Genomic DNA, 14,586 nt, shown 5'->3' on the forward strand with positions numbered 1-14,586 from the left:
AAGGGGAAATACGAAGGACGAAACTGCAAAGGGCCAAACGCGACAGGTCAATGCGAGATCTTTTTGAGAATGGTTGTTTTGAGAAGGGCTAAGTGAGAAGGGCAAAAAGAGAACAGACTCAAATTGGGGGGGGGGGGGGGGGGGGGGGAGGGGGTTGAAATACGAAGGACGAAACGGCAAAGGGCCAAACGCGACAGGTCAATGCGAGAAGATCTTTTTGAGATGTGGGCTACATACGTTTCGTCATTTTACAAAATATATGTCTTGTTCTTACAGATGTTTCAGTTTCTAGATTTCGGAAATCATGTCGGCAATATTGAACCGGCAACTTTTCCCGTAAAATGAAAAACAGATAACTGTCCATAAAAGGAGCTACGGATGTTCTGTTATTTTACGAAATCATATGCCTTGTTTTTACAGACGCCCCAGTTTCTAGATTACGGAAAACATGCCGACAATACTGAGCCGACAACTTTTCCCGTAAAATGGGGCGAAAAGATATTACAGTTAGCCGTCGGTCGCGCCGTGGGACCGGGGCATCGGGTTTCCTCTTCGAGCACCGATCCCCGGACGTAAAAGTAAGTAATCCTTCCCACAAAATGAGGTACGTAATCCTCCCTACATTATATAAGCGGATATCAAGCTCGAATTTTGGTAGATGTGCGTCGGAAAAAGGCAAGTTTTGTTGCGGAGTAAAACAACTTTTATTTTGCATTGCGCACTATTTCCCGTAACTTTAAGCCTACGTACGTATTCAATTCAGGTAGTTATCCATATTAATGCCACAATATGTCCAGAATATCTCCTATGCGAGGACGCTGTCACAACGGACTACTGATAAGTTTCAATTTTCAATTGCGGTCATGCAAACAATATACTATGCTTTATGTTTATGTTTTCTTACAGAACACAATCATACGCTGTTACTAGTAAAACAGGAAGCGAACAAAAAAAAAAAGAAATGTTGTAAGGAAATAGATTTTATTTTAGGCTTTCAAAATATTTCCTCATTCAATTATACAGTGTGCTACCCAAGATATTCGTTATTTTCACAGCCAAAATAAGCTACGCATCGCCCAACATTTATTCTCCACCCAAACGTAGCGCTAGCGGTTGAAACTATATGACAAATTTTTAGCAGTTAGTTAGTAAGTGTTTTTTTTTTTTAAATTTCAATGAAAAAAGGGGGTCTGTTTTCGCCTGTTTGCGGTAACTGGCGTTATAGAGCTCTATGTATTCAAGAGCGCGGTCTGCCGCCATTTCTCCAAAAATATTTAATGAAAATCAAATAAAGTCAACAGTGCTGAAACTTTGGCATTTGGCTCGGGCAACTAGCACTAAATTTGGGCGGAAAATGATCGTTCGAGAATGCGTAGTTTAGTTTTAGGGTAAAAAATACCCTGTAAATATTTTTAGGGACGCCCATGTGTATCGGTGCTCGGTGGCACCCAAAAGAAATGCGACTGACTCCGTGTCATGGCAAACCAAAAATAATGTTTATTCCCTCGTGCCCCTCCACAAGTCACGGGCCCCACGGCACGCGCGTGCGTGCCTCGCTTATAGAAAGCGGGAAGTTCAAAAGAGGCTCACGCCACATCTTTCTCTGGGGATAAATAAGAGTTTCGAGTAGTCTGTAGTTATTCACCAAACCGCTGGGGGGCAAACACTTTTCTTCCAGCCCTTGTTACTGCCACGGGAACTCTGCAGTCTTGCGTCGATGACTGAGACTGCGAAGCCTGCTTCAATATTGGTGGGTGCTCCATGACGTTTTCCCGGGTGAAGCAGGTCCATCAGGAGCGGTCGTGTTGGCTGGCCACAATACCAGCTCGTCGCGTTGACCAGAATGAGCCAGAATTCGGTTGAGGGCTCTTCGGTTGCGACGGATGTCCCCTCTTGTGGTTCTGACCCAGTAAGACCTTGGCGTGTCCGCTTGACGGAGGACCTCCCCTGGGCACTTGAGGTCCTTCAACCACACATTTGATCCGGGACTCAGTTTGGGTAGCCGTCGAGCTGCATGTCGGCGGTCGAAGTGTGCCCTTTGGCGCTCTTTGACTTGACGGTCGCGTCTAGTCACAACGTTGTTGTTGACTTGGCCGGGAGTCAGAAGAGCTGGGTACACCGGGATCTGCGTCCGCAGACGTCGCCCCATGAGGAGTTTGGCTGGAGTCCGCCCTGTCGGACCCTGGGTATCCCGGTACGCAAGTAGAGCTAAGTATGGGTCCTCTGCTTTCTCAAGCAGATTCTTCATGGTCTGCACGGTGCGCTCGGCCTCTCCATTCGCCTGAGGATGACGAGGGCTGCTGGTAGTGTGCTGGAAACCGTAGTTTCGGGCGAACTCTGCGAAAGAATCAAAAGAGAACTGTGGTCCATTGTCGCTTACTACCGTTGCAGGTATCCCATGGCGGGCGAATATGCTCTTCAGACGTTCGATGACAGCCTCAGCTTTCGTTGACGATAGATAGGCGATCTTGGTAAAGCGAGACCTGTAGTCAACGCAGAGCAAATACTCCTTGCCTCGTAGATGAAACAAGTCCAGCCCAACCATTTGCCATGGCAGAGATGGCGTCACCGTTGGCATGAGAGGCTCGGCGTTTTGTTGACGTACCTTCGTGCACACAACACAGTTATTGACAACCCTTCTCAGCTCAGACGACAGGCCTGGCCACCAGACAGCTTCTTTCGCGCGCTGCCTGCACCGTCCAATTCCCTGATGCAGCGGCGTAGACTTTCCATTTTCCCGGGGGGGGGGGGGGGGGGGGGGGGGCAGGCTGAGTTCTCCCGGGGGGGGGGGGGGGGGGGTGCTGCGCGTTATTTTTTCGCCAGAACTGGAGATTGAAGCTAACGAAAACACGCTGGAATTCCATTTCCAATGTATTTTGTCAATAAAGGGAACGCGCGCGTTATTTTGTTTACATGCCGCTACTAGAAGCTCGTTACATGACACGTAAACAGCGTCTCGGTAAGGATCATGGCCCGGGCCCGGGGGGGGGGGGGGGGGGCACCAGCCCCGTTGCCCTTCCATAGTCTACGCCTATGCCCTGATGTCCCTCGTGGAGTCGTTTGAGCATCTCCTTCCTTAGGGAACCAGGCATAAGGAGGCGGGTTCCATAAAGCAGAAAGCCTTCGCAGTGGGACAGGCTTCCTCTGTACTGCCAAAAGGGCGACTCGTCGAGAGGAAGTCTTGACTTTGATGGCCATCCGTTTATGCAGTACTCCCGAAGCACCTGGCAAACTTTGTCTTTCTCCTGGGCTTCTTTGACTGGATGCAGAGTGCTGCTTCCGAATCCCATCACTGCTCCAGCAGTGGATGACTGAACCTCAGCGCAGGTCAGTGTCTCCGCTGGGTCTTCCTCACTCACCGGACCATTTGGGGTGATGAATGTGGTCAGCTCTTGCCACGAGGGAGAGAGACGGATCTGATGGAACCCGGAATTAGCATCCAACTTCGAAAACACTGCCGCCGCACCCAGCTGGCCAAGCGTTTCCTCCACAGTTGGAAGGACATAGCGCTCTGGTCGGACGGAGGTGTTGAGGTGAGTGAAGTCAATGCAGATCCTTGCTTCCTCCAGGCATCTTCTTGCAGATACGTGCGTAATGACCCTTGGTCTTGCATCGAGCGCACTTTTCGGCTCGCGCAGGGCACTCAGAACGAGCGTGACGCAATCCTCCGCAATAACCGCACGTGGAGCTTGGTTGTTTTGCTTTTGAGGTTCACTTCGCATTCGAAGAAGATGGAGCGCTGCGAGGCTTAGATGACGAGCGTTTCACCACTGCGTTCAAGTCGGCGTCTTCAGTCTTGACAGGCGGTGGCGCTTCAGTCTCTCTCAACAACTGCTGCTGCTTGTAAACAGACTCTTTCTGTCGAGCCTTGGCAAGCGCGGAAGTTAGAGTGAGCGCAGCGTCTAACTGAAGAGCTTCCGAGAGTGGCTTGTCTCGCAGCCCAAGAACGAAGCGGTCACGAATCAGGCGGTCACGCAGGCTTCCGTAGTCGCATCGGTCCACCATGTTGTAGAGCACGGTTACGTATTGGTCCACTGTTTCAGTGGGCTCCTGCTCCCGTCTGTTAAAACATGCAGACTCGTATACTACGTTCCTGACTTGAATGAAGTGACCGTCAAATCTCGCTTTCACGGTGTCGTACTTCTTGACGTCGGCGTCAGATAACCGGAAGGTGTTGAAAATTTGCCTAGCCTGGCGACCCCTGACGTGGAGAAGCGTCCGTACCTGGGTTTCCTCGTTCTTTGCGACCAGTCCGGTTGCGTGACGGAAATCGTCGAACTCGGCGATCCACGCCGGCCACTCCGAAGCGTTCCCAAAAAAGAAGGGTTCAGGCGGCCTGAGGGCGAGTCCGGTGGTGACGCTTGCCCGATCCATGACTCGGTGCGGTCCGCAACCGCAAGGCGACGCCCGAAGCTTCAGAGGCGGCGGTATCCCACTTCTGACACCATGTATCGGTGCTCGGTGGCACCCGAAAGAAATGCGACTGACTCCGTGTCACAGCAAACCAAAAAAAAATGTTTATTCCCTCGTGCCCGGCACAAGTCATGGGCCCCACGGCACGCGCGTGCGTGCCTCGCTTGTAGAAAGCGGGAAGTTCAAAAGAGGCTCACGCCACACCATGTATAGACGCTTTACACACGCGCCAGATTACAGACGTCATTGCCGGCCTTCTATTGTCTTACCGAGATATCAAACCACTGAAGCGGGCTTTGGCGAGCCTCCACAAAGGCAAATGCTGGGGAAAAAGACACCGTCGTATCTAAATTGCCAGTAACCTGTCCTCCTGTGGTAACGATGGAGCAGAGTGAAAAATATAAGCGAAAACAAAAACTGAAGGGCGGTTATGGCGGCGCCCATGCACAGCTACTGTAAAGCGTCTATTTAATAAATTTTCTTTTGTGAATGCAATATTAAGTTTACAGGCCCTAAAAGAGCTAGGTTTGAGCTTTTTGGTGATATCAAGGTTCTTAAAATACCTTATGTAGGTCTCATGTAAGAACTTGCCAAACTTGCCAAAAGTCATAAAAAATAAAAAAGTTCAACTTACTTTTTTTTTCAAAATTATTCTAAAACACTTTTTTTATTCGTTTATTGATTAAGAATTATAAAATTATTTTGAAAGTGTCAAAGAAGAGTTGTACTGCAGTAGTGTGTGAAGTAAAAAAAATTCACGAGTGGTCAAACATGCGATCTCCAACAGGTGAAAGAGACATCACTTCACTTCATTTCACTTTATTACCTTAACCCCCCCCCCCCCCTCCCCCTCTTTAGGGGGTATAACATAAGGGGTGGGTCCACATGGATTAGCTCTTGGGTGCCATAAATATTCAGAGATAGATATGAGTTGCTACATTGTCCATGAAGGTTGATGGGCAGTTGACGGCGGCGATGTTGTGGGAAAGGCCGTTCCAGCCTGAGGCTGCGCTGGGAAAAAATGAGGAAAATGATGTGACAGTACGGGCGCGTGGGCGTGCCACTTGGAGCGGATGACCAGTGCGTTGAGAAACGCGTGCCGGCGGTATGATGTAAGGCATGGAACCAAGCGGAGAATGACAGAACTTGTGAAACAAAGAAAGGGTGGAAAGAGTTTTCACCTTGGCCGCTTCAGTGATCAATAACTTGAAAACAAAAACTCCCCTAGCTTGCCGTTTGCGCGTTAGTCCTTTTCAGGAATTCCTCCAGAAAGTGTTTTTCTTTTTGTCGAAATTAAAGAGTCAACCCCAAACCCGTGCCTGAATTGAGATAAAAATTTCATGTACAAAATTATCTTATGACAATAAAAATATTATAAATATTACAGTCTGAAAGTCTCACGCGGGATACAATGGCACTTCGTGCAAACAAGTTATTATCGATGCGCCGAGAAGCCTATCACAGAAATTTGCACTTTTCCTATTTTAAGCACGCTAAGCCTAGTTTAAGCCAAGTCTTTATCGAGTTAAGGCTCGATAAAGACTCCTTATTTTTGTGTCGTCTTTTTTTATATGAAAACTTGCATAGACCCTTGGAAAGTCTAGTGTTCCCTTAGTTTAACGCCACCGCGAGAGGGTTCCTTCATATAGAGTAATATAGTAAATGTAAAGAGTGGCCACTGAAGCCCTTTCGCGGTCCAGCTGTTAGGATTCACAACACCCGCTAACTGCCGTGGCGCAGTGGTGCCTAATTATTTGAACATTCGTTTTATTTGTAACATTAACAAATAGTTTTACTTTGATTTACATTTTTCTAAAACTATTAGTAGCTTCGAACGTTAAAAAAAAATATTACAACGACTGCGACTGGGGCTTTGGCAAGACGCACTACTTGACAGCCGCCATAACCGCCATAACGTCCACCAAGATGGCGGGGGCGCATGCGCCGTGATGTGGCTGTCATCGTGTGGAGCTCTCGACGTTCTTTCTTTGTGGCGAAGGTGAGACGGTTAAAGCGCAAACACGGGGAGAATGTTTTGAGCGTCTCTTGGGCGTCAGCTGCGCCGCCGAAAAGCTTTTTTCTGTTTCCCACATATTCGAGCGAGCTGACGCCACAAACACGAATGTGTTGTCTTGAACGATGCTTTTACTTCACAAGCGCACGTGCATTACAGGTTCGTTTGAAGCGTCGAGCTCGCTCTCGTAGCTCCTGCTTAGCTCCTCCTTTGCTCGCCCTAGGGTGGCTCGCCCTTACGGTGAAATGGAGTACACATTTCTACGAACGCCTGGAGAACGGTTATCTTTGTTGTGGTCAATAAATGTTTGTGCATTGCTCAATTCTCTCGTATGGTTGTTTCCTCCTTTCCTCTGTTGAGTGAAGCGGTTTTCATTTTCATTTCATTGGTCTGCTCCGGAATCTAGAATTTGGGCGTGTATTTAAGTAGGGTTCGGAGTTTTTGGTTTAAACCGATAAAAACCGATAAAAGTACGCCGAATACATTTTTGGAAATTCGGTTTTAACCGGGAAAGGTAAGTTTTCAGGTTCGGCATTTTCGATTTAAACCTACAAAAGTACGTCGAATCCATTTTCTAAAATTGAGTTTTAACCGGAAGAGGTCACTTTGACCATCCAGTCGTACCGCAGAGCCATGGCGACAAAGTGGAACGACAGTGTCTATCGAAACGTGTCCGAATGTATGGGATACACGGGTGCCATCACGACGTTGTGGTTTAATGTGCGCATCATCCATCGGAACGTGAAGTCCGAAATGCCCCATGACTTCGCCATGTACGAGCGTGTTTTCAAACTCGTTGTAAGGAAGACAAACATGATGGAAGCTCTGCATGCTGTGTTGAGCTTCAAAACGTCGCACCATGTCTCTTCTGGCGGTCACAATTGGTTGACTGGCCGATTATGGCTCAGGCACCGCTTCATCTCCTCAGCCTGCCAGTGTCCAGTGTCAGCGTTGAGAGGGCATTCTCGAAGCAATGGATCATATTAAGAGGAAAGAAAGAGTGCGGATGAACGAGGAGAACCTAGGAAAGTACATGAGTGTGTGTACTATAAAAAGACCACGTAATCCTGATGTACAGAACGTGAAGATCTATGTTTCTTGGGCATAGGCTTCATATCTGACTTGTTCGTACTTCTGCTTTTTTTTTTTCTTTACTTTACATTTTGCACACATTCGGCAAATAAAGTGTTCATTTCTTTTTCAGTGTATCTGTGCCGTTATTCTTTGAGTGATCACAAATATCAGAGCTACAAGGATCATCTGATCCGGTGTCCGTTGGTGTTTATTTTATATTCACCGAAAAAAGTTGATAAACTTTTGTGGGCAGGACATAAATATATGCCGAAAAAACCAAAAAATTGAATTTTATATTAAACACCGAAAAGAGTACGCCGAATTTTGAAAAAAAATAGAAACCGAAAAAGCGGAACCCTACATTTAAGCAATCGATTCCTAACTAAATTCTAAATTTTAGTTAGTCACAGCAGACTAGGTGGCGCCAGCTACCACCTAATGCGAACGGAATAAATTATATTAGTTATTCACCCATTCAGATAGCAGCCATTTATGTCTCTAGCCATGTAAACGGAAGCGCCTAAACAGGAAGCCGAAACCAACTTCACAACAGCCGCTTGGTGCGCTGAGAGTCATGTGGGCCACTGGGGCCTACGGGAGTGGCCCACTCTTTACGTTAGTATATTACTCTATGGTTCGTTTTTGGAACTTTTTGTGCTCTTCGTGGGCCAACTGGTCGATTTGCGTGGTGACACTTTGACTCCCCGATCGTTGTCGAGTTATCTACCTAACTTCCCTGAATAAAAAATAACTTTCTTTTTAATAATGTAGGCATGTAAGCGCGGTAGGTTGGGGGAATGTCACGATAAATCTTCGCAAGGTTTAAGTTTGTCTTGCGTATCACTGCATGCGAGAACCGGCTTTCCTACGTGTATCTCTCATGGGGAAGCTCCTGTCGGTGTTTTCACACGACGGATATTTCTTCCTCAGAAGGAGCAAACGTCATCGCGCTTCGAGGTCACATGCGCCGAGACGCCTTTCTCGGAAGGTCACGTGCTGCAAGGAGCCTATATCGGGTAGTACAAGTCAAGAAGGTAGGAGAAGCTCCTCCCACAAGTGTGATGCGCCCGTTTCAAATCTCTCCGCAGTCGAAAGAAGAGTTCACTGGAAACGCTCCTTGTTCCGCTTCAGCGGATTCCAACTTGTCTCGATCCCACTTTTTAAGAAAGCGGCCTTTGTATTCATCGGAGAGGGAACCGAGCCCCTGAGAGCGGGCTACGGGCCGTTCGTCGAAAGACAGTTCGTAACAGGGCAATTCGTAGCAGGGCAGTTGGTCGCGTAGGACAATTCGTCATAGGGCTATTCTTCGCTAGGGCACCTAGTCGAAAACTGGGTTTTATTTTTTTAGATTATTCTTTTTTCAGGACAGTTTAGAGGAATTCGTGAAAGGGGGAGGGGACGGAAGGTGTAAGTATAAAATATGAAGTTCAGAAGCCTTCCAAGAAAACTTCGAACACCGCTTTGTTGTACGCGCCCTTTTGAAGTTTCGGGAAGGTCCGAGGCTGTTCTTCTAAACATGTATTCTGTGTTGTATCCTGCTTGGATAGTTCACGATCCTTTGTCTGTTTTCTATACTCTATTCACCCTTAAGCTGACAGTGCACGGGAGGCTGTGTGTTCGCCGGGCCAACAGTTTGAGTGGTTCAGCAAGCGTGCAACTTTTTGTTATTTATTTGTTACTTTTTGTTATTTAAATTTCACTTAGCTTTTTTTTTCGAAAAGTCCAAACGAACTTACAAGATAAAGTTGATAAAACCTTTTTGTCATCCACATCCTTTTAGTTCTGAGGGCACGTTCGTACACCAGCCAAATGCTATAAAATAACTGCTCTAAGCGTTTATTTCGACAGTCGCTATGGAAGTCGTCAGGACTGAAAGAGTCGGGGAGATGTTGGTTTTCGAAGAATTTTTATATACTGTTAACCCAAGAACTGAGCGAAGCATCTACTGGATATGTCGAAGAAGAGAGACCTGCAAAGCAAAGATCATGACTGACAACTCTAAGCTTCGCGTTGTTAAAGTCACAAATAACCACAGACAACAGGGGCATCCTCGAGGCTTGTGCCAGAAGCATAGCATTGTAAACGGAGATGTATATGCAGAGTTTCCGATGAAAATAAAACTCTTTTCGTAAATTGACACCTCTGTGGTTGTCCTATCAAAATTACTGAATCATATTATAACTCGGTTGCAGCGTATACCCACAGACGTAGACACGTCTACTGCGACACTAGAGCATGTAAGCCAAATCTTAAACATTATGCTACGAATCAAAATACCAAATGAGGGAGAACCTTCGTTCGTAAATAATAATCTTGAAGCAATATACTCGATAAACTGTGAAAATTAAACACATAAGAAGCTTTTAAAAGGGAGACGAATTGCCCTATTACGAATTGCCCTATGACGAATTGCCCTATGCGACGAATTGCCCTGCTACGAGTTGCCCTGCTACGAGTTGCCCCGTTACGAATTGTCTTTCGACGAATAGTCCTACAGCCCTGAGAGCAGCCTTTGTATCCATCGGGGGGGAAGCTAATCTCCGAAAGTCGTATTTGTTTCCGTCGGTGGGGGAGAACTCTAATCTCCCTCTCGTGGCTTCCACAATGCTAAGTCAAAGTCGAAAGATAAAGCAAATAAGTACAGAAAGGCAAGACCCTCCTCGCGCGTTGGCCGCGACGTCAAGGAAACGGTGGGACGCTATTGGATGCGAAGGTAGCGGAGGGATATTTGATTCCCTTTGAAGGGCATTTGCCGCTACCTTCTTAACCTGTAACTGACTATAGCAAGGGCATCATGAATGCTTGATAATCCCCGTACTCCGTCGAGAGAAGAGGATTGGCCTCTCTTTCCCGCGATAAAAGAAGATCGCGCCGAACGACAAGTTCGATGGCGTGTGCAAAAAGCATGTGGCAAGCTTGAACTTGTCGCATTCTTGCCCCAACAGCGTCAAAATGAAGCGTCTGACATTGCTGTTGTGGCGTACTCACACGACGGAGATTTTCCCCCCACGTCGAGGAATACGCGTCACCGTGGTTGGAAGCTATGTGGGTCACGTCACGGACGCTTGCTAATCCCCGTTATCTGCTGGGATCTCACAACGGACTGTTCCCTTCCTACAGATTGTCCCATCATTCCGTCGAGAAAGGAAGATAGCGTCGAACGATCAGTTCAATTAGTTTGATGTAACGTCCCTAGATAACGCTATGCTAGGTAGCCACAAGTCCTCCTCTTTTGCCCTCCTCCCCTCGCTACTCTCGTCTGCTAGCGCGACATCCGCCATGCTCTACCTATAACTCGCTCACCATGGCTGTGTTCGAAATATTCCGGGTTACTCCGGCGGGGAATGTCACGTGACAACCAAGAGAGAACAACGCTAGACGCGGGTAGGTTTTCGAACGCCAAGTTACCAAACCGTTACTCGAGAGTGAGGTCGAGTGAAATCCGCCATCTCCTTCCTAACCGAAAATGGAACGCAGGCACGGACCAATGGGAGAGTGCGTCCGCACATCAATTGCTGTCGCTACTTAGTTAAGCGTTAATCGAGGGACTTTGAGGATGTGCGTGAAGAGCATGGTGGGCGCTTGAAGTCTCTGCATTCTTAAACCCACAGCGTGAAAGTTGACAGTCCGCCGCTGCTCCTATCTCCGCCGATCAAAAAAAGAAAAGAAAAGAAAGAATGAATTTCGATGTCAGACTTTCAACCTTGGCGCGATTGGTGTAAGAAGACAATGACTCTAAACTTCCACCGCATAGTTTTTAACCACAACATCCAACTTGTCGTCCGACGCCATGCTAATTTCTTGCAAGAACGGTGGAACAATCCCCAACTCTCGGTGGAGTGACGTAATGTGGGGATTAGCAAGCATTCGTGAGACGGTGCACGTGACCTCAAAACGCGATGACGTCTGCTCTTTTTTGTGTAAAAAACCTTCTTTGTGCGATTATACCATAATTTGATGTTGAAGTTGAGTTGAAAAACGTCTTTATTTAATGCCAGATATGGCTACTCTTGCTTTAAAGCATCCGCAGCGGCAAAAAAATAAATAAAATAATAATAATAATAACATACACACAGCCGCGCCCGAGAGCGGCCGACGGCGCACCGCTGGTCCGCCATCCGCGTAGAAGCAGCTGCAGAGCCGATCCCACTGGAGCCGCACTGTAGGCGGCGGCTTGTCTTGTATGATCACCCTTTAGGCAGTGGAAAGTTAAACTACCCCACGAGGCGCCTGGCGAGCGCGTCGTGGGGTAGTTTAACCCCCCTCCTCCTCCTGCGTACCCTCCCAACCTCCTCCTCTGTAACCCCCTTCTCCTCCATACCCTCCCCTCCTCACACAATTTCTCCGCTAAATTTAGCTGAAAAATTGACGCCACGTGACTTCAACAGCAATTCAATCCCCATCATAAATTTAGCGGGGAATTGAATTGCGGTTGAAGTCACGTGACGTCAGTTTTAACGTTAAATCTAGCGGAAAAAGTGAATTTGTTTAGAGGTGACGTGACACGAAGTCCTGTGACGTTATTTTCCCCGTTCAATTTAGCGGGGAAAATAAATTGGTGCTGAGGTCATGGGACGTCAATTATCCCGCTAAATTTAGCGGGAAATTGAATTGCTGTTGAGGTCACGTGCCTTCAATTTTCCCGCTAAATCCAGCGCAAGAAACTGAATTTGTTCACGGGTGACGTGACACCATGTCATGTGACGTCATTTTCCCCGCTAAATTTAGCGGGGAAACTGAATTGGTGTTCAGGCCGCGTGACGCCAATTTTCTCACTTAATCTAGTGGAGAAACTAAATTTTTTCACAGGGGACGTGACACCAAGTCATGTGATGTCATTTTCCCCGTTAAATTTAGCGGGGAAACTAAATTGCTCTTCAGGTCACGTGACGTGAATTTTCCAGCTAAATCTAGCGGAGAAACTGAAGTTGTTTATAGGTCACATGACACCAAGTCATGTGACGTCATTTTCCCCGTTAAATTTACCTGGAAACTGAATTGCTGTTCAGGTCAAGTGACGTAAATTTTCCCACTAAATCTCGCGGAGAAACTGAATTTGTTCATAGATGACGTGAAACCAAGTCATGTGACATTTTCCAAGCTAAATCTACCGGGGAAACTGAACTGGTGTTGAGGTCACGTGACGTCAAGTTTCCCGCCAAATTTAGCGGCGGATCGAATTGCTGTTGAGGTCACGTGACGTCAATTTTCCCGCTAAATCTAGCGGAGAAACTGGATTTGTTCATAGGTGACGTGACACGAAGTCATGTGACGTTATTTTTCCCGCTAAATTTAGCGAGGAAATAATGTTAAGGCCACGGGACGTAAAATTTCCCGCTAAGTTTAACGGGGTTACGCCGTCGCCGACTCTGACGCCGACGCCGATGGCGACGCCGGGAAACCCGGAAACGGGTGCCGAAGGGCTGCGCTCTAAAATGGACGTCTCAGGGTAACTACAGATGTCATTTACCAGCTCGCCTGCTTGCTTTACCTTTCTTCATTCTTCGGTGTGATGTTTCACGGCCTTTGCACGGAAGTGTTTGCTCCCGGCGGCCGCTGCTCGATAGGTCGCTTTAACTACACCCTTCATACAGCGCTTTAATTCCCTCTGAGTGCCAGGTCCACCTCACCGTGTCGGCCCCTTTTGCTCCGAGGTTGAGTTGGAGAAGTTTCTTGGGTAATTGAACGCACAGCTCATGAGGCAGCAAGCCTGCAGGGACTTATGCGGAACACTTCACTCTTTCTACGTCGCTCCGGAGACGAGCCTCTATAGAGAAGCGTTTAATTATCGTAAGCCGAAACATGATTCTATCGCCTCAGTACAGTTATTTCAAATAAGCATATTGGCCCATATTTTCAATCGCAGTGATCGGCGAACAGTTGTAAGGATGGCTCAGGCAGTGTTGGGCAAGGTAATATGGTCGCACCCCCACGCGGCTAAAAAAAGGACCCAGCGAAGCAGGTTTTTGAAACCTGCTTCGCTGGGTCCTGGTGTGGTGGGAACCCAGCGACTGACCCGAAAGGGGCACGGCAACCTAATATATAGGCTCCGGCCCCCTGGCGGCGACCCCGCTCGTCCCCACGGTAAGTCGATATTATAAAGCGAGACCTTCGGAAAAACAACTACCCTACGAGATTTGTCAACAAAATATACCAAATTCCTTGTGCCGAATGCGACGCCTCTTATGTGGGGGAAACGAAGAACTTTCCCGAACGTCTGCGTAGACATAAGTATGATGTTAAGAAGAATGACATCCAAGGCAGCGCGCTGGCGGAACATGCTCAGAAGACCGGCCATGCCATTGGCTTTGACAGCAGCTCCATCCTCGACACAGAAAGAAACTGGAGAAAGCGGCTCTTAATAGAATCTTGGCACATACAAAATACAAGCAACAACCTGAACCGATCCACCGGAACGCTTCCAAGCAGCTATATACACGGGCTAAAATGCGCCACACGCAGGAACAGAAGAAGAAAACAAAGCTAAGAGAGAAGAGAAGAAAACGACGACAGGTTGCTACCCTTGGGCCCATCTACCGTCACCCGTGAACAAGGAGCCGAGCTGGCTTCGAAACGTCGGGCACATTGAAGAAATTGGTTAGAGTCTACGTTGTACTTTTTCTTATTACTTACCTAACCAGGCGGAGTTCCGCCGAAATGTTTACATGTAAGTCATTATGCGCTGACTACGGCCCTAATGTAGTCCAACTTGCCAAACGATATGTACACTTGACAAGCTCCGTTTCCGTTTTCAAGACTCACCTCACATTCAACAAGATCTGTAAGGATCTTCACCTGATACCGAAGAGCCTACGCCTGAAGAGGTTAGTTCATTCGGCTGAGGGTCATCGTATCATCGACCAAGCCGAGCGTCGTCTACTAGACGCCAGAGCACAAGAATGCCGCGAAACACTTCGAAGGAAACACCTTGATCTTTTCTTTTTACGGAGGCAACTTGAACACCGTGTGCCGGAGGTTTTTCCGGCCATCAATGATTTTGCTAAGTCTGCTGCTTCCTCGGCCACCTTGAGGAAAGGACTGGAACGCGAGAAGAAGCTTGTCTCTCTCCAAGGTCGGCCCAACAC

General features: G+C 47.6%; 1 pseudogene; it reads right to left on the minus strand.

The window, feature by feature from the left end:
• Positions 1-3,543: 3,543 nt before the first annotated feature.
• On the minus strand, positions 3,544-4,089 carry LOC115318682 (annotated as a pseudogene).
• Between the last annotated feature and the right edge of the window lie 10,497 nt (positions 4,090-14,586).

Source organism: Ixodes scapularis, unplaced genomic scaffold (genome assembly GCF_016920785.2).
Source record: "Ixodes scapularis isolate PalLabHiFi unplaced genomic scaffold, ASM1692078v2 PGA_scaffold1__304_contigs__length_218370807, whole genome shotgun sequence".
Taxonomy (NCBI): Eukaryota; Metazoa; Arthropoda; class Arachnida; order Ixodida; family Ixodidae; genus Ixodes; species Ixodes scapularis.